This window comes from Hemicordylus capensis, chromosome 5 (genome assembly GCF_027244095.1).
Source record: "Hemicordylus capensis ecotype Gifberg chromosome 5, rHemCap1.1.pri, whole genome shotgun sequence".
Taxonomy (NCBI): domain Eukaryota; kingdom Metazoa; phylum Chordata; class Lepidosauria; order Squamata; family Cordylidae; genus Hemicordylus; species Hemicordylus capensis.
In genome coordinates this window covers 217,367,570-217,388,598 of record NC_069661.1, presented here as the reverse complement: position 1 = coordinate 217,388,598, position 21,029 = coordinate 217,367,570, and the positions used below count along the sequence as shown (strand labels likewise).

The window sequence follows — 21,029 nt, the reverse complement described above, 5'->3', positions numbered from 1 at the left end:
GGAGGAGGCAATGGTAAACCCCGCCTGTATTCTACCAAAGACAACCACACCACAGGGCTCTGTGGTTGCCAGGCGTTGCCACCGACTCGACGGCACACTTTCCCTTTACCATTATGAGGCTGAGTAGCTTTGTGCCGAAAAGGATGTTTGGGGAGAGATCTGCTGGAACAGTTTTTTGGGGTGTTCACAGCAAACCTGGTTTTTATCTTTGATATGTAGCAGAGATGCAGGAATAAAACCACAGTCCAGACACCAAGGGCTAGGTCCTCAGCTGGTGTAAAGTCATGTTGGTTAACATCAGCTAACAATCTGGTCCATGCTTGTAAATGTGCTTTGTTTTTCCTTTTGCAATGCCGTGACACAACATGAAGCCTTTCATTAATACCTTATAGGCTGAACATCTAGCTGTCCTTAAAAGACACATGCTGAATAATATTTGAGCTACATTATCTACACTGAAAGTGAATGGGTGCCAGTACGGGTGTTTCCTCACGTAAAACTGCATCGCTTTGAAAAGGGACAAACTATGGCTGGTTATACATGGCCCAAAAGTAGTTGTTGTGATGCATTTCCCAGCTTGAGAACACCATTTTAAAAAGTGTATAAACAAAAATTCAGCACCTTGAATATTTTAGACTCTCACCGTGCAAGGTTTTCTTTGTGCCGTTTTCTTACTTGGCTGGTCCTCCCCGCCCCCATCTCATTTTTTGCATCATTGCACTGTTTTGCTTAAATGCACAAGTACTGTGAACGAATAATAATAACTTGATTAAGCAGGGTAACAGATAAGTAAATGCCACCCACATCCTCTTGAGGGATACCCATATAACCCAGTGTGTAAGGATGCGAGTAAAATAAATAATATATTAGAAACAAGAGCAGGAAAGAAAGCATCCTGATATAAATGTGGCATTAGGCTGTTCATGAATCACGGAAATGTGCAGGTGAGTTGCACACCATATTTATAACTGATCCTGCCCTGAACAATGGCCTAATAATAAAGTACACTGGCAAAGGGCCAGGATCAGTGCAGGATTCTCTCATCCCACAATATTTCCTGTTTTAGAAAAGAATACACATATATCTCGATTAACATTTCCATCTTTTTTCTAGTAGCTCCTGTGTTTCTAACAGCTGCATGGCAGGCAGAAATTCAACAGGTTTAAACTTTTCTGAAATGGAAATGTGATGGTGGAGAAAGCTTTGCTTAATCTGATGCAATGATAGGGTTAGAATCTGAGCTTTTGAGAGGGCATGAAAGTCGACCAAATCCACCCCTTTTCTATTTCAATGATTCAAGAGTCGTTTCACTTGTATCATTGAAATAGAACAGGGGTAGCCAACGTGTCACCCTCAAGCTATTATTGGATTACAGCTCCCATGATCCCTACCTGCAATGTACTTCAGCTGGGGATGCTGGGTGTTGTAGTTGGACTCCAACAGCTGGAGAGCCTTGGGTCAGCCACCTCAGAACTAGAATATAGCCTTCAAACGGACAGCCAGAAGTAACTGAAAGTACTGCAAGCAGTCAAGTTTGAATGAGATTGATTCTAAGTTGACTCAGTATTTCACACCCTCCAGGCCACTTCACTGTAGAGTATTCTGTGCTTACCATGTGGTAGATGCCAGTCTGGCAAAATTCATCTCCATATGCATAACTCCTAATTGCCATATATTGTACATCAGTGAGTAAACATGCAAGGACCAAAATAGCTATTGCTGTCCCAGTGCTAGATCCTGGAGTGCTTCTAAACTAGTGAAACCATCTAAAGTCCAGCACAATCTTTGAGAAGGTGTTCAAAACCAGGGTTAATTTTCCTTGTCAGGAAAATTGCATCTGATTTTCGCATTGTGTTTGTCCACCTACAACTTAAAGCAATTTTGATTTATTTGTCTTTGCCTCTCAGGCATGCAGAAGCAACAATATGTTCACGTGATATTGGCATAACCTGTTGGCAGACTGTGTGCTGCTGAGAGCCATATTTTTATCACAGTTTAAAAAAAACCAAACCAATTTTAGCAATAGTCTGGGAAGCTGTGCGTTTATGAATAAGGATTCAGGAACTGGTTTATAAGATGCAAGTGGTCACAGACTGCTTTGTTGGATTAAACTAGTACAATTAGATAACAGCTAAAACACTGACTGTTCAGAATGTTCTCAAACCAACATTAACTGGTTAAAAGCTTGTATAAATTTCATAGCTGTTACTGGATAGAGTGCTCATGGACCCTGAAGGCTTGGATTCAAAATGCTGCACAGCAACAGACCTCCTGGAGTGGGTTTTGAATCCATCTTGCAGCCTCAATTTTCATCTGTAAAATGGGTATAGTAAGAACACTAATCACAGAATTATTTGTGAAGTACACCTAACTGTGACTAAGTGTAGCAAAGATATGTGAGCCAGAAAAGTGGGATATAGTCACTAGTGTGCTTTTCCTTGCTTTTTGTTGGTCTCATTGCAAGTAAAATGCTGCTACTGGACAGACTCAACCAAAAGGGTGAACAGCAAAACCTCTACACCAGGGATTCTCAACGTTGGGTCCCCAGATGTTACTGGACTTCAACTCCCATAATCCCCAGCCCCAGCGGCCTTTGGTTGGGGATTATGGGAGTTGGAGTCCAATAACATCTGGGGACCTAATGTTGAGAATCCTTGCTCTACACACACGTGTGTGTGCATGCACCAGCCAATATCATCACATGGGGAGGGATAATGACATTCTTTCCTGGAGAACCTTTACCTTACCATTATACAAATAATTTGGATCAAACTGGGATAGAATTGCTTTCAGAACCCTGGCAGAGAAGCACAGAAACTTCACTCAATATTCAGAGATATTACAGATTGAAATTACTGGGCTGCTTTTATTTATTTTTTTGAGGATGGGCCTTACTGTAGAAACCCCCACAGCTCTTTGAACCCCTCTAAAGTGCATCAGTAGAGAACGCTCACAGGTCAAGATAATAACTTTTAATAGCTACCCAGAATTTATGTATTTATTATTACACTAAGATACCACTCTTCCTCCAAGGAGTCCAGAGAGATGTGCGTGGTTATGTTTACCCTCACAACAACCCTGTGAAGTTGGTTAGGCTGAGAGATAAGTGATTGGCCCAGAATCACTCCATGGAATTACAACTCAGGTCTCCCCAGTTCAGCACTCTAACCATTACATAATGCTGGCTCCCCGATTCCACAGACCCCCATAGACAGAACAGAATAGAATAGAACCCCAAAAATGTTCCACTGAGCAGCATCCAAACTTACTCACCAGTGACTCTATAGGGCTGCTTACTTTCAGTAGGACTACTCTGGAGCAATTAAGTCTGGATGCAGCCCTGTGTCTCTTATTTTAGCCGTATTGATCAAGGAATTGATGAGCAGTGTCCAGGGCTGCAGGAGAGCATAAAGCAGCTTGGGCACACTGTCAAGTGGAGGAAGAAGGCCCTCTTGCTAGCTAATAAGAAAAGAAGGAACAGTTCAGCTGGACCTCGGAAATGTCAAGAAGAGCATCTCCATTCAGAAAACATCTATTTCTACTGCAACTGAAATTCCAGTGATTTGATTCCTGGGTTGTGTTGCCTGCCATTCTCAGGAGAGAAACAACAGATTGCATGAGCCAGATTTGGCACTTGAAAAAGGAGGAGAGAGATGGCAGGAAAAGGAAGGGTTAGGAGAGGGGCAGGGACAGGAGAAGGGAGTTCAAGAGGGAAAGGGCTCTCTGTTCCCCTGTCCCCATCATCTCCCTCTCCTGCTTGTATTCACCTCATCTCTTTCCTTTCACTTGCCTCCCTCATCTTCCATCCCCACCAGAATTACTCTTTAAAATATTTGTTCTCTGCTGTGTAATTATTACCGATGTCAGAAGCGATATACAGTAGGTCTCATGCTTTGATGACTCACCCATTCTGGAGGCACCACTTCCAACAGAGGACCTTTCAAATCCTCATTTGGCATCTAATTTTTAGTTGACAGAACTTCAGTTACATAAACGGCACAAAGACCAGGTTTCCCAGCTCATCTGTCAGGAAATAGATCCCAGACCAAAGTGGGAGGCTCTACACTTTGATCAATCAATCCTTTATTACAGTCACAGACCAATACAGTCTACAGGGCAATAAACCTCTGGCTGGGGAGGGAGCAGGTACTCTCCCTGACAACCTTAAGCAAGAGCACCATTTCAGTCCTGGGAGAAAGGTAAATGTTCTCAATAAGGTTTATTCAAAGCATACTCGTGCGTTTAGTCAAGATTTAAATTGCATACAAGCAGAGAATGGAGCCATGGCTCAAGGAATAGAGCCGTGGTTCAGTGGTGGACCACCAGCTTTGCATCCAGAAGATACTGGGTTCTATCCCTGGCATTTCCAAGAAGGATGGAGAGACCCCTGCCTGAAACCCTGGGGAGTCACTCAGGGGCACACCTAGCTGATTTGGGCACCCGGACCTCTCAGTCATGAGCACCCCCCCTGCAAGAGGTCCCTTGAAACCTACTTTGAGGAGGGCCTCACTGAACCACCTATTTCCCCTTTTACTACAGCCGCCACACGGCCAAGGGGTGGCTGTCGGGGGTGAGCGGAGCAGTCCTTCTCCTCTCTCCCCTATTCCTCCTCCAGTGGTGGCAGCCGGAGCGACAGTGGGCCCATCCGCTCGGGCCAGCGTCTTCTACCAACTGCGAGGTGCGGCTGCGCAGTTGAGAGATCGTCACAAGCCTGTGACGTCACTCGACTGCACAGCAGCTGTAATTTTTTAAAATATGGAGGTTCAGCAGGTCGGGTGTGGAGTGGCTGCCAGAGGCCCCCCAGCCATTTGGTGGCCTCCCTGGACCTTGGAGGCCATGGACCAAGGCCCCACGGTCCGGGGGTTTGAGCGCCTCTGGAGTCACTGCAAGTCAGTACTGAGCTTGATGGCCCACCAATGGCCTGACTCGGTATTAATAAGGCAGCTTCCTATGTACCCTCGATGGAGTTTCAGAAAGCAAAGCAAATTCTCTCACTTTGGCTTCTATAAACCCCACTAGGACCTCTATGATGAAGTCGTAGCTCAGTAGTAGAATATCTGCTTTGGATGCAAAAGGCTCCAGGTTCAATCCCTGGCACCTCTTGGAAGTTTTTCACACCCAGCTTTTAGTTCACATGTCATCTGGAATGGACGCCTGTGTTCACATATCAGCCAAATTTACCCCAAAGTCTCTTGCGAGCTATCAGGGAGCACTTCACACACAATTCAAATTTTTCATCGTGTGTTAGGGTGTAGCCTGATTTATATCTAGGGTTAAAAAAATCCACTTTTTGTGTCGGTTTTTGGGGGCAACTTTGAACTCTCAGTAAAGCCTCGCAGAAGACCCGCAGTAAAGCCCGCTGTCTGGGAAAGCTTCTAATAGGGCTGAGAGAGACTCCTGCCTGAAACCTTGGAGAGCTTAGACAATACTGAGCTAGATGGACCAATGGCCTGACTCAAGATAAGGCAACTTCCTCTAATCCTGTGAAGAAGGAACACTATGAAGAGGCAGAGTTTGTGTGGAGAGGAACGATTTCAGAAACAGCATGGATAGGCCAGAAAGGGATGCGGAACCCTAACCCCTGCCCACTCATCCCCACACAGCTCTTTAAAGCCATTTTTCTCCAGGTGGAGCTCCATGAAGCAACCCCCACCAGCAGGGAAAATGAACAAAAGAGAGAATTAGTTAAGCAAGTGGTTTCTGGTGGTAGGTACAGCATGGGTAGGGCTAATCTCTCTGTTCCCACCACTCCATGCTGACTATAAATTGCCCCTCATCTCATGCTATATAGAGCATTTGCAGGATCCGGGTCATATCCAGTTGCGCCTAAGAATTGTGTGTGGGCAAGATGGGGCAATGAAGAAAGCACAGTGCTTCTATCTTGTGGCACATGTCGCTGTTGGCACCAGTTCTGTTCTGCGTCTGACCACATCAGACGCCAGCTATAATATCCACTGTCAGCTGCTGCTACCCTCTTTACACAGACCGCTACCCAATTTGGCAGGGCAATAGCACAATCCATTTGGAGTCACATGGCCAAAAGCGGATCAATGAGATTTCAAGAGACAGGCTCAAAGTGCATGTGCTTCTATCTGTGTCATATCTCACTTTCTGTCTCCTGCTAACTGGGCAAAGAGGCACCTTTTAAAAGTGGCGATTCTCTTTATTTAGCATGGAGAGAGCAACTGGCCCTCTCCATCCCCAGCACAGCATCCCTCCAATGGTTGTTGCTGGTGTCTGTTTGATGTTTCCTTTTAGGGACAGGGAACCATCTTTCTTATTTATAAATTTATTTATTTATTTATTTACTTACTTACTTACTTATGTTGAAAAGCGGTATATAAATATCCGTAATATTTGTCATATTTAACAGCATGCACAAGAGCAGCAGCATGCATGTGGGGATAGGGCCGTAGCTCAGTGGTAGAGTATCTGCTTTGCATGCAGAAAATCTCAGGTTCAGTCCCTGGCATCCCCAGGCAGGGCTGGGAAAGACCCCTGCCTGAAACCTTGGAGAGCCGCTGCCAATCAGTTTGTCAGGGCTGCACAACTCAATTGCCCTGGTGGGCCGGAACCATCCACAACTTGGCCTACAGGGGTCGAGGTCAATTTTTAGCACATTAGAATTAATAATAATACATTATATTATTAGTTACTTGTGGATCTAGTCCCCCTGTCAATGGAACCATAGTTTCAACCAAGGATAGTGGCCCTGCTCAATCAGTGGGGCCCCTAGAGTGCATCCCAGCCCCAAATAAATGCCAAGTCCTCTCCTCTCCCTAAACTGTTGTTGCTTTCAGGCTTCAATCCTAGGCATGCTCACATGGGAGAAAGACTCACTGGGTACACCATGGAACATATTTCTGAGAAAACCTGCAAAGGATGGTGCTTCAAGCCAAACCCCCAGTTATCTTATACAAGTAGTCACAGAGGCTATTCTCACAACTGCGGGCGAAACCGGTGGTTCAGCGGCAGCTAGCCCGCCTCAATACCCCTCCCCTAAAACAAGGTTTGCTGAGCAAGCGCGCTGCTAACCCCATTTTGGTGACTAATGTGCCACCGCCACATGGCTTTGCACTGCGGTGACCCACGAGCACGTAGACTCCCAACCAGGAGGCTACAACAAGCCTCTCGGTGCTGGTGGTCCGTCCCCCCCACAGGCGGCCCCCAATCCCTGCTGCCCCAACAGGCTCTGTGACCGAGCCGATAATCATGTGGGTGTCATGCTAGTGTGCGGGGAGAGCAGGCCAAGCCCCCTCTCCCCACCAAACCCTCGTCGGCTCTCCACACTACTCACGTGGAGAGCCTCACTGTGTTATATTTGCACTGTTATCAAATATGCACAACTTTGGGCCATATGAAAAACCCTCTTCCTCTTTGAATGACGCATTTCCAAGGCTGGGAACTGATTCTTAAATAGGCCTTCGTTATAAATAATGCCCTATTAACTGGTTTCAGTCAGTCTAAGGGTCTCTCTCAGAGTCAGTCTATACCTAAATGCATTGTTTGACCCTTACGTGCTTGATTTGTGGTTGCTGTTAAAAAAAATCAGCCACAGGGACCACTCTGGATCAGAACCACGGTGGGCGTGGAGGGAAACTTTAACAGGGTTGAGGCCGCAGCTTAGTGCAAGAGCACCTGCTCTGCATGCAGGAAGTCCCAGGTTCAATCCCTGGCATCTCCTGGTAGGAGTGGTAAAGTCTCCTGCCTGAAACCTTGGAGAGCTGCTTCAGGGCTGCTCCGCTTCGGCCCTCCTGCAGATGATGGCCTACAGTTCCCATAATACCTGGCTACTAGCCACTGTGGGTGGGGATTATGGGAGTTGTGATTCAAAAGCAGCTGGGAGGCTTGAGTTGAGCAGGCCTGGCACTGTAGATAATACTGAGCTGGCTGGACAAGTGGTCTCAGGGGCGTAACTATAACAGGGCAAGGGGAGACAGTTGTCTGGGGGCCCACTGCCTTGGGGGGCCCCCAGGGGCAAGTCACATGACTGACTCCCCCAGCCGCGCAACAACCCGGGCTTCCTTCAGTTGTATTCATCCTCCAAAACTGATGTGGGTGTTAAGACCTGGAGCTACCAGAACAGCATGTCTTTTTCTAGTACCATTAAATGACTTGCATCGTCCACAGTTTACAAAACCTTCACACACACACACACACACACATAGCTTCTTGTTACCACTATTCAGTCTCATTTAAGATTTCTTTACTTCATGAGCCGAGCTTCAGTGAGTGGGGGCCCATTTTAAAATCTTGTCTCTGGGCCCACTCCAACCTTGCTACGCCCCTGAGTGGTATGACTTGGTATAAGGCAGCTTCCTATGTTCCTGTGTAACCCTTGCCCTTTGCCATGCTCCTTATCTGGATTGGAGCCCCCTTCACCTGCTAATGGGCACCAACGGATGCTCCCCCCACCCCGCCCAGGGAAAATAGCAGCTGCAAGGAAGGGCTAGAGCATCACAGCTGATGGTTTAAACCAACAAGAACAACAAAAACATGCATGGGCTAAACTACACATGCAATGTAGCATATTGTTTGGCTAGCCCAGGGATTCTCAAACTTGGGTCCTCAGGTGTTATTGGACTTCAACTCCCATAATCCCCAGCCTCAGTGGCCTTTGGTTGGGGATTATGGGAGTTGAAGTCCAATAACAACTGAGGACCCAAGTTTGAGAATCACTGGGCTAACCCTATAAATGTCACACCCATCATTTGTTTCTAATTAGAACGTCTAATTATTCAGCTTGCTGGTTGTTGCTATTTTCAAATGGATGCCATTGTAATCTGGTCCATACATTTCCATAATGCTGGGGACATGCATAAAACTAAATGATGCCAGTGTTTTACCACTTTGGATTTCTACAGGGCCTTCAGATAAATTGAGATAGATAGATAGATAGATAGATAGATAGATAGATAGATAGATAGATAGATAGGTTCTTAAATTAGCTAGATGTTTCATCTGATTCTTGCAAGATGTATGGAAGCTCACATCATACCCACACAAGTTTGGGACAGATTTCCTTCTGCTGGGCAGTGCTGGATAGGAATGGTTAAGGAGCCAGCCACTTGCCCTGCAGCTGGCAACAGCAGATCAGATATGTTGGCACAGGGGATCTTCATGCCACATCATGTTTCCTTTTAGCAAGGACTGAAAGCTGTGGTGGGTTTTTCATGAGGCAAGGTGAGGCAGTTGCCTCAGGCAGCAGATTGTTAGGGCACCAGCAGGGCGGCAAGATGTCCCGCGTCCTTGCCATTGGAGTGGCTCTTTGGGCAGAGCCGTCCTTAGTGAGCCCTGGCGGGGTGCTGGGCCCAGGGCAAATCAGCCAGTGTGGGGCCCCCTTCCAGTTAATGCTAATGGGGATTAAAAGAGCAGGGCCCGGGGCAGTCGCCCTGCTTGCCATGTCCCAAGGACAGCCCTGTCTTTGGGTCTGACCTGATCCTTGAAAACTTTACAAGGAGTGCTTCTCCCCACACTCTTTGCACAGCTTGCAAAAAGCTAATGAGGCTCCTAGCAACCTTCTCTTCTTCCTGCCTCTATGCACTTTCAAAGCTTGCACTGGTTGGTTTTGGAAAGGGGCTGGTCCCAACCAGGGGCATGGGGCAAGGCAGCATTTTGTGCCTTGCCTCAGGTGCCACGATACCTTGGGCCACCCCTAACTGAAATATACTCCTCTGGGCCTTCTGGCTGAATGCTAAAGGACTGGATACAAAGTATGGGAAGGTCTCGTCATGGACCAAGGCTTCCTGTCACGTGTACAGGTGGCATCAAAGACACATGCCTCATGATGTACACATGGCACACACGCTTTCCCCTTTACGGAAGTGATATTCATGCAGGAAATTTGTATGCAGGAGGGGCTTTAAGGATAGCAGACAACCCAAGACATCTCTGACCTTTCCTGCAGAAGGTGTCCTTCTACTTGTCTGATGATGATGAATCAATTCTTAATATTTGTAAGAAGGGAAGGCTGTTCATCAGATACGTTTCCAAAGGGGCACAAATCCAGCTTTGCAGCAGTGACCCTTGAGACCTGTGGCACAACAGTACGTTGGTTGCACATCAGTTGTACGCTTCAGCTCAGATGAGCTGGAGGAACCCAAATGGCAGCGGTGCGCTCACTTCTCTAATCACTCTGCGGAAAGGTGCATGGGGTTGCAAACAATGTGGGCACTCGCATGCACTCTTCCTGACTAACAAGCAAGGAACCTCCTCTCCTGCTTCTTGGTTAATTAGAGCAGCGATTCCCAAACTTGGGTCCCCAAATGTTGTTGGACTACAACTCCCATCATTCCCAGCCACAGTGGCCAAGGCTACTGTGGCAAGTATGATGGGAGTTGTAGTCCAACAACATTTGGGGACCCAAGCTTGGTAATTCCTATATTAGAATAGCAAAATATACAGCACAGATACACAACCTGATATCACATGCTTGGTCTATCCCACCCCCGCCCCAGTGCGAGTGCTAGAGTTCAAAGCTACTTTCTATACGCTGTATATCTGAGGATCCATTTCTACCATTAAGATCAGCTCGGCAGTCAATCAATGGGTGACCTTGACGGGGAAGAACAAAGGGATGAATGCTGGCTGGCTGCATATGGTTGTGGCGGGAAGCGGAGGAAGGACAGGGAGGGAGAGGGAGGGAGGGAGAGATATGCTCAAGCCAATTCTTTTGGTCCCAGAGAGGACTTTGACATGTCTGTGTTTTCTGATAGAATTGGCACACTTCATCCTCACTCTTTCAGAACCCCGCAGGCTGGCTGTGAACCCCCATCAAAAACCTCACCCACATTCATCCCACTGAAATCACTCTAGACACCTCAGAAAAGTCTAGTTTGAAAGCTGCAGTCCGAAAGCCACACAGAAAAATAACTACCTGGACACAAAGGATTGGCACTAATAAAGTTGGTTAAGACATGCAATCTAAAGACAAATGTTCAGGAGCACTGTACTCGCCAACTATTACAATGCGTGGGTGTTCTAGGTAAAGGCTGTGGTGGGATATAAGCAGTCTCTGTGCACAGGATTGCAGCCAAAAGTAAATGGTATGTGTGCCTATATTTACACAGACACTCACACATATATCCCAATTTATATATACATACACTTAGGCATAGAATATGCATTAGCTTCAAGGAAAACCAAACATGTAATACATAATAATGACTATTGAACTCATACCTGGTCTGTAGTTAGCTTATTTCCATTTGAATCCTGCAAATCCAATTATCAAGGGAAAGGGAAAGAGGGGATTGCCTGCATCCCATCTGGTTTGGGTTACATCCCCTGAAACTGTTCCTTGTCAATCTCTTGTGCCTGTCTTCCAAGTAGTTCTCCACAATTTTCTCGGTCTTTCTCCAACTTTCTTTCCCTGGCTCCTCTACCTGCTTCTTTGCTCTTCCTTGTTCCTGTACTTCCCTGATTTTAACATTTTGTTCTGAGACGAGTTTCCATCCCTAGCTTTGCAGCGCAGCCACAGGCTCTTGAAACAATGCTTCTTTCCAGCTCCTCTGTCTCTTCTTTTTCTCCCTCTGCTTTACACTCCTGCCGTTTGTTTCACTCTTCCAGGGTCTCTCTTTTTCACTCTCCCTCCTTCTTCCTCTCAAATTGCTTGTTTCCCGTTCTCTGATCACCGTGCAGTCTGTAGCTAAGAAGTCAGTAACTCCGCTAGAATCCAACAGCCTTCCACTACTTTAACCCATCCTCACATGTGATCTCAGAACCATGGATACAACGCTGCAGATGCAGCGATGGGGAAAGACAGGAGTGCAACCCAAAGCAATGGAAACATTAATAGGAACACGTGTGGCTGGCACTGCAGAGCCCCAGGCATTTTTGCATGGAGCACTGTGGCCTGCAGAGGTTTGTTGTCCATTCCAGAAAATATAAAAACCCCAGTTCCAGAGTTTTATTCTCTCCTTAAGCATTGCACCCTGAGCCTGTTTTAGGAAAGCATGCATACGGAAAGCGCATAAGGAAAGCATGCATCTTTGCGTACAAGATCTCCTGTATTCGGGCCAACTTGGACTCCACTATTTCTGCAAGGTCTATGGAGGCGGTCTCTCTTGCAGTATTAGATTGGATCAGTTTCGCTCTGTGACTCCTGAGGATGTGGACAAGCTGCTTGGGGCAGTGTGGCCTACCACCTGTTCTCTGGGTCCTTGCCCGACTTGGCTGCTTCTGTCTAGCAGGGAGATTGTTGGAGGTGGCCTAGTTAATATCATAAATGAGGGAGGGTAGGGTGCCTCCTTGTCTGAAGCAGACAATGGTTAGACTGCTCCTTAAGAAGCCTTCCCTGGACCCCTTAGCGATGGATAGTTACAGGCCAATCTCCAATCTCCCCTGGTTGGGCAAGGTGATTGAGAGGGTGCTGGCCGACCAGCTCCAGGCAGTTTTGGAGGAAACTGATTATCTAGACCCATTTCAAACTGGCTTTAGAGCTGGCTATAGGGTTGAGACATGGTCAGCCTGATGGATGACCTTCACTGGCTTGATGGTCGGCCTGATGGATGACCTTTACCGAGGAACCGACAGAGGGAGTGTGACTCTGCTGGTTCTTCTGGCTCTCTCGACAGTATTCAGTACCATCGACCATGGTATCCTTCTGGATTGCCTAGGGGAGTTGAGGATAGGGGGCACTGCTTTGCAGTGGTTCCATTCCTATCTCTCAGGTAGATTCCAGATGGTGGAGCTTGGTGACAGTTGCTCCTCAAAACGGGAGCTGTTATATGGAGTCCCTCAGGGCTCCATTCTGTCACCAATGCTTTTCAAAATCTACATGAAACTGCTGAAAACCGCTCATCAGGAGATTTGGTGCTGGGTGTTATCAGTATGCTGATGACACCCAAATCTACTCCTTTTCATCTTCAGGAAATGGCACTCATTCTCTAAATGCCTGCCTACAGGCAGTAATGGGCTGAATGAGGGATAACAAATAGAAGCTGAATCCAAGCAAGATGGAGGTGCTCATTGTGGGAGCTCAGAATCTGAGGGGTGAGTTAGATCTCCCTGTGCTGTGTGGGGTTGCACTCCCCCAGAAGGAGCAGGTGCGCAGCTTGAGAGTATTTCTGGACCAGACCTCATGGCCAGGAGTGCTTTCTATCAACTTCGGTTGATTCGACAGCTGCACCCATTCCTTGAAGAGGATGACCTCAAAACAGTGGTGCATCAGTTGGTAGCCTCCTGGCTTGACTATTGCAATGCACTCTACATGGGGCTGCCTTTGCACGTAGTTCGGAAACTTCAGTTAGTTCAAAATGCAGCAGCCAGATTGGTCTCTAAGGCAACCCAGAGAGACCATATTATGCCTGTCCTGAAACAGTTACACTGGCTGACAATATGTTTCCGGGCAAAATACAAAGTGCTGGTTATTACCTTTAAAGCCCTGAATGGCATGGGTCCGAGTTATCTTAGAGATCGCCTTCTTCTGCATGATCCCCGCTGCACGTTAAGGTCATCTGAAGATGTCTGTCTCCAGTTACAACCGGCTTGTCTGGTGGCGACTCAGAGGTGGGCCTTCTCTGTAGCTGCTCCTGAGCTGTGAAATGCACTGCTGGCAGAAATCCGTAATTTTAGTTCATTACTGTCTTTCAGGAGAGCCCTTAAAACCTATCTGTTTGGCCTGGCCTTCCAGGGTTTTTAAACTACTGTAAACGGTTTTAAATTGTTTTAAATGATTGCCATGGTTTTCCAGGGTTTTTAGCTGTTTGCATGTTTAATCAGTTTTATTCTGTCTTTACAGTTTTGATTGTAATTGTTAACTGGTTTTAATTGGTGTGTTTTTTTCCCTGTTGTAAACCACGCTGAGCCATTTTGGAAGGGCGGTATCTAAATAAAATAAATAAATAAATAATAAAATAAATAAGTTCCTCAAATTCTACCATGCTTCCAGAATCTTTTCCATGGGTGCCTTGTTGTGACTTCACCCCACAGGACCAACCCAAGTGCAAAATCCAATTGGCATCTTCCCCTGCCAATAATAGTAATGGGTCTATTACTAGGAGGTTCTCCTCCGAGGGCCCAATTGAAATGAGCAGGAGCTGTTCATGAGTACTACTGGGCCTTAGTGGCAACTGAAATCTGCCACCTGAGGCAGGCACCTCCCATTGCCTCATAATAGGGCTTCCAAGATTGCTCCACAGCTTTCATTGATACCAACAGCCAATTCACAAGACTTATACCGGCAGGCTGAGTATGTAGGTTGTGTGGATCCATGCACAGTTCAGCACATGGTGTAATTGCTAATTTGCAATTCCACTTACAGGTTTGCAATTCTATCTGCTACTCCATTGCAAAGCTGATGAAAAAGGGCTGAGGCAAAATGAGACCAATCTGCCCCAATCTCGATGAGAACAGGTGGCCCCTTTAAGGCAGGCCCGTTCTTGTTGTCATCAGGATTCCACTGGAGTGCAGCTATCTGGGTAGACGGGTGGGCGGTGAAGGCAGGCAGGTGGAGAGGTGTGTGGCAATGCACACAGCTTGTTCCGTATGAAGAAGGACTCCATTTAAAAGCGAAAGTTCTTATTGTTTTTCTACTCATTGTCCAGTCGAGCCAGTCTGACCAGCAGATGGCGCTGTGAAATTGCATGACCGTTGAGGAAAACATCTGGATGACCAGTAGAAAAGCAGTAAGATCTTCCACCTAAATGGAGTATTTCTTCATCTGGATATGCCCTCTGTCTGCTGTTTTTGCCACTGTTTGAAAAACTACCTTTTAAACATTGTTTTGAATTTGTACTAGTCTTTGAGATGTCAGTTTTGTTCTTGTACCTCCAATAACCTGTTCCCATTTATTTATTTATTTTATTATGTATTCAATTTATATACTGCCCTTCCTAAAACGGTTCAGGGCGGTTTACATTAAAATAAAAAACACATAATAAAGCAACTTTTAAAAACTTTTTTTTAAAAAAACCCATTTAAACCAGAATAAAATTAAAACTAGATATAATTAAAAGCCAGGCTAAAAAGATGGGGGTTTTAGGCTCTCCTGAAGGCCTTCAAGGAAGACAATCCTCTTATATCCATGGGGAATGTGTTCCACAACTTAGAGGTGAGAAGCGGAAAAGATGATCAGCTTTCCTTTTAACTTCTTACCATAAGCCACCTTGGGCATTGTCAGAAAGGAGGGATACAAATATTGTAAGTAAAATAAAATAGATAGGCTCAATTGATGTGGAAAAATGCAACTTATCCTTGCACAACAATGAACATTTACTCCTTTGTTCAGTCAACTCTAGTGCTTCTGTTGGTAAAGTCTACTTGTGTAAAAAGGCAGAGGACTGGGTAAAGATAACATTGTCTTTTGCTTAGGGGTGGTGGTAGTAGGGCTTCTGTGGGTAAAATTCATTATTCCTGAATTTAGCCTGAAGTTGTAACAGTAGGAAAAAGCACTTGCAGGCAGGGATTATCAGTGGGCATTTAGCTTCTTCCAGTGCAAAGAAGCAGCCAAAAGAAAGTCACCTCTAACACTTAGCAAAAGTGTGTGACCAGAGAGCTGTTCTCAGCTCACCAGTAGCTTTTATGTTGGCCAACAGCGGTGTACACACCAGAGATGAGACAGAACTTATGTGAGAGTCAGGACAGGTCCCAGGTTTCAGGCGGCCCTTGGCAAGTTGACCTATGGTGAGCCTCTCTCCCCAGAGAACTCCCTGGCAGTAGACGTGGACTTATTTCATTCTCAGTGGGCTGGATGCAACAATAGCATTTCAGCCAGCTAGCATGCTTCCCCACACCTGCCCTGCACAAAGCCCCATGTGACACTATATAGGACAGTGTTGGAGAAAAAAGCATGATGAGGAAAAAGCATGGTGAGCAGGAGCCACCAACTAAAATGCTGCTATGGCTACTGATGGCCCACTGAGAAGGAGAAAAACCCAGTGTCTTTCACCACAGTAAGAGAAGGGGAGTCCACTCAGTGGAGGCCACCCGTTGCTGGCTGGGCTCAGTACTTGTAATCCCCAGGAAGCCACAGCAGGTATCAACAGTGGGCCCCGTGGCAAATCCCAGAATCAGCTCATCTGATATTTCAGCCCCCTGTGGAGACTCTGAATAAGACCCATCCTTTTGTCCTTTTCAACATGTGGATTCAGCCATCCAGGTATGACTTTAATCTCTTTAATCTCATGTTAACAAAAGGTGAACCTGTCCAATCCAGATCCACCTTTACACATATAAGTCAGAAACCCCTAAACTCAGATTGGCTAGTGGCTTAGGCCACATCAGAGATGGGACAAACCTTATCATTGGACATAGGACTTGTCTGTCCCTGTTGGGTGTGTGTGTGTGTATTTATTTATTGTTCAATTTTTATACTCCCTTTCATAAGACTAGAGAAGCCTTCCCTTTCTCTAGTTCCTATAGATATTTGAACCCAACCTAAGAAAGATGTCACCAATTCTCATCTAGTGTTCAAAGGGAGATGTGGTAAGGATTCGTATGCCTTCAGCAAAGATGCCCAGAATTCTGCTCTGACCACTGAAGTAAGGTAATTCGGTATCTTAGTGAGTCTGTTATCTGTATTTTCTGTTTTAATTTCTGTGTGTATGCACAGTAAATGCATTTCTGTGTGAAACAAACTGTCTACAGAGGTCAACTTTAAAACCATACAAGTTGTCTAGAACTGGACTTACAGACTCTGGCAGCACCATGTCACAAAACCTCAAGCTGGAGGGTTGGAGATTTCGTTGAAGCTGCGTCTGAGTCTGGTTAGAGACGAGTCTTCAGTTGGTGGAAACCTACCCAGGCTTGGACTGGCCAACAGGGCATATTCCCGGTGCGCCCCACTCACAGTGCACCCCACCCACAGGGCACCCCTGCGCCCCGCTGCACTCGGCAGCAGTGAATATTCCCACCCTTAAGTACCCATTCTGCTCAAAACCTGGCACCCTCCCCACATACATTCCACTGCCCTCTCAGTGCCCCCAGTCCAGCCCTGAGCCTACCTAGCAAGAACAGTATGGAATGAGAGCATCTTTCTATTAAGGGTGAATCCCAGGGAAACGTAAAAGCCTGTTATAGACCCCTCTGTGGGCAGGGGGTGGGCCCTAAGCAGCTGCCATGGGTGCCTCGTGCTGATACTGGCCCTGATGGGAGAATGCAGTATCAAGATATGAGGGGTGGGTGGCCTTCATTTCCATAACTTTTTCTTCTGTGTTGTTGCACAGAATCAGCATATCAAATAAGTCAACTTAAAGTGGCTTCACTACAAATGTACCCCCAAACCCACACAAATCAGCTCCTAGAAACACCATTTGGAAAGAGACTGTATGTATGAGACAGCCTGTTGAAGATCTTATTGTGTAAGAATTAACCTAAGCGCCTATTGAATCAAGTTGTTTTGCTGGCCTTCAGGGCGTTGCTAGGTACTTAAAAGATTTGGGACCTGGGCCCACAGCCTCCCTTATGATAATTAAACTTGATAATTATGCTTTTAAAAGTCTCTCATATTATAATGCAGGCAGCACCTATGAAGATGGAAGCAGTAGAGAGCTAGGTGAGGCTAGGTGCTTTCTCGCATGCTCTGTGCAGGTGCCTCAAGTGCTGCACTTCCTTTCTGTTTGGAAGAGGTCACGGAGGTAGCTGATGCGAGGCCAATATATCAATTTTTTTCCTTAGCCTGTCAGATTTGCTTGCCCTATGCAACTGAGCATGCTCAACTGCAGTGGAGCATGCTCAGTGTGAATAAAGGAAGTGGGTTTCTTTTTTATCTGCCCACAATTCCTGTCAGATTACATTACCTTCTTCAAAACGGGGAAAAAACAAATCCAAATTCTAAAGAAAAGCATCAGATTTTGTTGCTTGTGTTATTTAGCACCCAAATAACTCTGAATTACAAACAGGGAAAGACTACAATTGTGTTTATTAAGGCAAATTTGAAGTGCTGTGAAATGCTTGGAGAGCTGACAGGAAAAGAGCATCCTCAGTCTTTCAATTTGTAGCCAGTGCCCTTAGCCTGACAGAGTAATGAAAAGTTATGGTCCGGTGTATTTAAAAACATTACTGGAAAATACTGTGACAGAGTAATGAAAAATTATGGGCCAGCCCATCTGAAAACATTACCCATCAGAAAAGCTTAACTCAGTACTGGAATCTGACAGTGTAATGAAATAGTCCATTAAAAAATACTACCCACCAGAAAAGCTTATCTCAGTGCTGGAATCTGACAGAGTAATGAAAATTTATGGTATAGGCCATCCTAAAACATCACCCATCAGAAAAACCTACCTCAGTAATGAAATCTGACAGGTTAATTAAAATTTTCAGTCTTGTCCATCATAAAATATTGCCCATCAGAAAAGCTTGCCTTGGTAATGGGTACCAGAAAAAACTGAAATTTGACAGAGTAATGAAAAATTATGATCCAGTCCATCAGAATACAGTATTGAAAAATACTGAAATCTGACTGAGTAGTAAAAAAAATTAAGGTCTAGTACATCAGAAAACATTACCCATTGGAAAAGCTTGCCCTAGAATTGAAATGTGCATGGGTACTGAAATATTTCAGTCTAGTCCATTTGAAAACATTACCCATCAAAAAAGCTTGCCTGGTACTGAAATCTAAGAGGGTTATGTATAAGTACATTCTTGTCCATCAGAAAACATTACTGGGCAAGAAAAGCTGAGGGGGGTAGGAGAAAAATATGTCCTATCCATCAGAAAACATTACTAGGCAAGGAAATATGACAGGATAAGTAAAAATTTCATTACATCAGCCCTGAGCTGATGAGATTTGGGGCTCTAAGCAATACACATTAAGGACCCATGCCCCATGGACCACCCCCTAATGACCCCCCTGCTGGTCTTCACTGATCTCCCCCTGCTGGTTGCTGCATAATAGAGTACTTCCATTCCGAAATGACTCCCCCAGCAAAAGCTTCATGGTGAGCTGCATGAAACCAGGACTGCAAGTTTGAAGTAACTGGGCAAGGAGGCTGGGTGGACAACCTTTCCCACCTCCAACCTTGCTTTACCAGCTGCTTTCTTTATTAAGAATCATAGAATATTTTAGCACCTATGGATAAACCACCACAGACGGTGGCAGCAGCCGTTGCTAGGGAGACGCTCCCAAAAATAGTCCCATTCCGCCAACCTTTCCTGCTGCTAATGTTGTGGGGATGGGGGAGGTGAAGGAATGGAGGAGAACTAGTAGCTCCTTGGAATATGTGGAGAAGACTCTCTCCATCAGCCTGCTCCAAGCTGGAATTGGCAGTCACCACCCAACTCTAGACATTATGAGACCAATCCTTAGAGCGGGGGAGCAGAGGTTAATGTCAGTTTTAAGACCTCTAGAGCTCTGGAATAAATGAGGCCTCCTAAGTGTTGAGTAGGGCATCCAAAGCACTAGCTGAGATGTTATAGCCTGACATTTCTCCATGGTCACTGTCCCCTAGGCTTCCTGGTAGACAGGAAGCCTAACTCTTCATTCCTTTGTGGTAGATATCCTTGATAACTTTCTGACTTGGAAGTTATCATAAATGAGCAGTTTCAAAGCTAATTTATTGGTGTTCCTCTCTTGTAAAGACCTTTCCACAGTTTCAGAACTGGTTCAACGGTCATGCCTTTCACCAAGACTCAGCTAATGTGTCTGACAGCCATTGCTGCTTACCATGCATTCAGCTGAGTCTGGATCAACATCAGGAACTTGATCATGGCCACAGTTTGTTGAGTAGGTTTTATGACTAAGCAAAAAAAAAAAAAAAAAAAGCTAATGACCTGGGTTCAGCTCACTGTCTTGCAAGCAGCAATGGTTAATGATAGTCGTATGATCAGCTTCTCCAGTGATAGTGCAGGTAAAGGCCAGAATAGACTGACTAGAAACTGCAGCTCCCATTAGCAAAAATAATCATGCAACTTCTTTATTTGGTGCTTTTGAAAAACTTCAGTTCCTAGGGTTCCTTGGTAGATAGCCATGACAGTTACACATGTTTAAGGTTAACTTAAATTAGTGCTGTTGATACACTGGGTGCATTGAGAATCTCAGTGATAGAGAGTAAAGCAGCTCAGGAGAGCAATTAAGCACTGTGCCATAGGAGAAGCCTCTGTTGGCCTGCAGACATCAACAGAACTCATATCAGCTCTCACCCCAAATGGGAGAGGCCAGCTGGTAATGGTATCTTTAACAAAACAGTTTCAAAGTCACAAGCCAGGAGGTGGTACTGTTGATACCAGCTTCTCTCTGTGCACTTCAGTTAGGATAGGAGTTCCCAGCCCTGGGTCTCAAGATGTTGTCCCCATCATTCCCAGCCACAATGGCCTTCAGCAACAATGGCATGATACTTGTCCATAGTACTTGATTGATTGAGTGAGTGAGTGCTGTCAAGTTGGTGTCGACTCTTAGCGACCACATAGATTCTCTCCAGGATTATCTGTCTTCAACTTGGCCTTTAAGGTCTCGCAGTGGTGCATTCATTGCTGTTGTAATTGAGTCCATCTACCTTGCTGCTGGTTGTCCTCTTCTTCTCTTTCCTTCAACTTTTCCCAGCATGATGGACTTCTCAAGGGAGCTGGGTTTTTGCATAATGTGTCCGAAGTATGATAGTTTGAGCCTGATCATTTGTGCCTCAAGTGAAAATTCTGGATTGATTTGTACTATGATCCATTTGTTTGTTTTCCTGGCTGTCCATGGTATTCTCAAAAGTCTTCTCCAGCACTAAAGTTCAAAAGCATCAATACCTTTTCCAACTTGCTTCTTCAAAATCCAGCTTTTGCATCCATAGAGTGTCACAGGAAAAACCATTGTCCAAACTATTCTAATCTTTGTAGGTATAGACACGTCATGGCATCTAAATATCCTTTCAAGGCCTTCATTGCAACCCTACCAAGTGCTAGTCTGCAGCATATTTCTTGACTACTGGATCCTTTACTGTTTATGGTGGATCCTAAAAGGCAGAAGCTATCCACCACTTCAATGTCTTCATTATCAGTTCTGAGGCTGGTTGCTGTACCTGTTGTCATTAGTTTAGTCTTCTTTACATTTAGTCGTAGTCCCATTTTTTCACTGTGATCCTTGACTTTCATTAATAGAGCTT

At 45.5% G+C, this 21,029-nt stretch overlaps 1 protein-coding gene across 2 annotated transcripts in view; it reads right to left on the bottom strand.

The window, feature by feature from the left end:
• KCNJ4 (potassium inwardly rectifying channel subfamily J member 4) overlaps nt 1-11,718 on the bottom strand; it is a 43,643-nt gene extending 31,925 nt beyond the window's left edge. The window contains exon 1 of one of the 2 annotated variants that reach the window (XM_053253476.1): nt 11,182-11,718. The gene's annotated coding sequence lies outside the window, so the exon portion shown is untranslated. Of the gene's footprint in view, nt 1-9,896; nt 10,000-11,181 lie in introns of those variants that run through there. The other variant, XM_053253477.1, reaches the window with a different exon arrangement.
• Nucleotides 11,719-21,029: the final 9,311 nt, after the last annotated feature.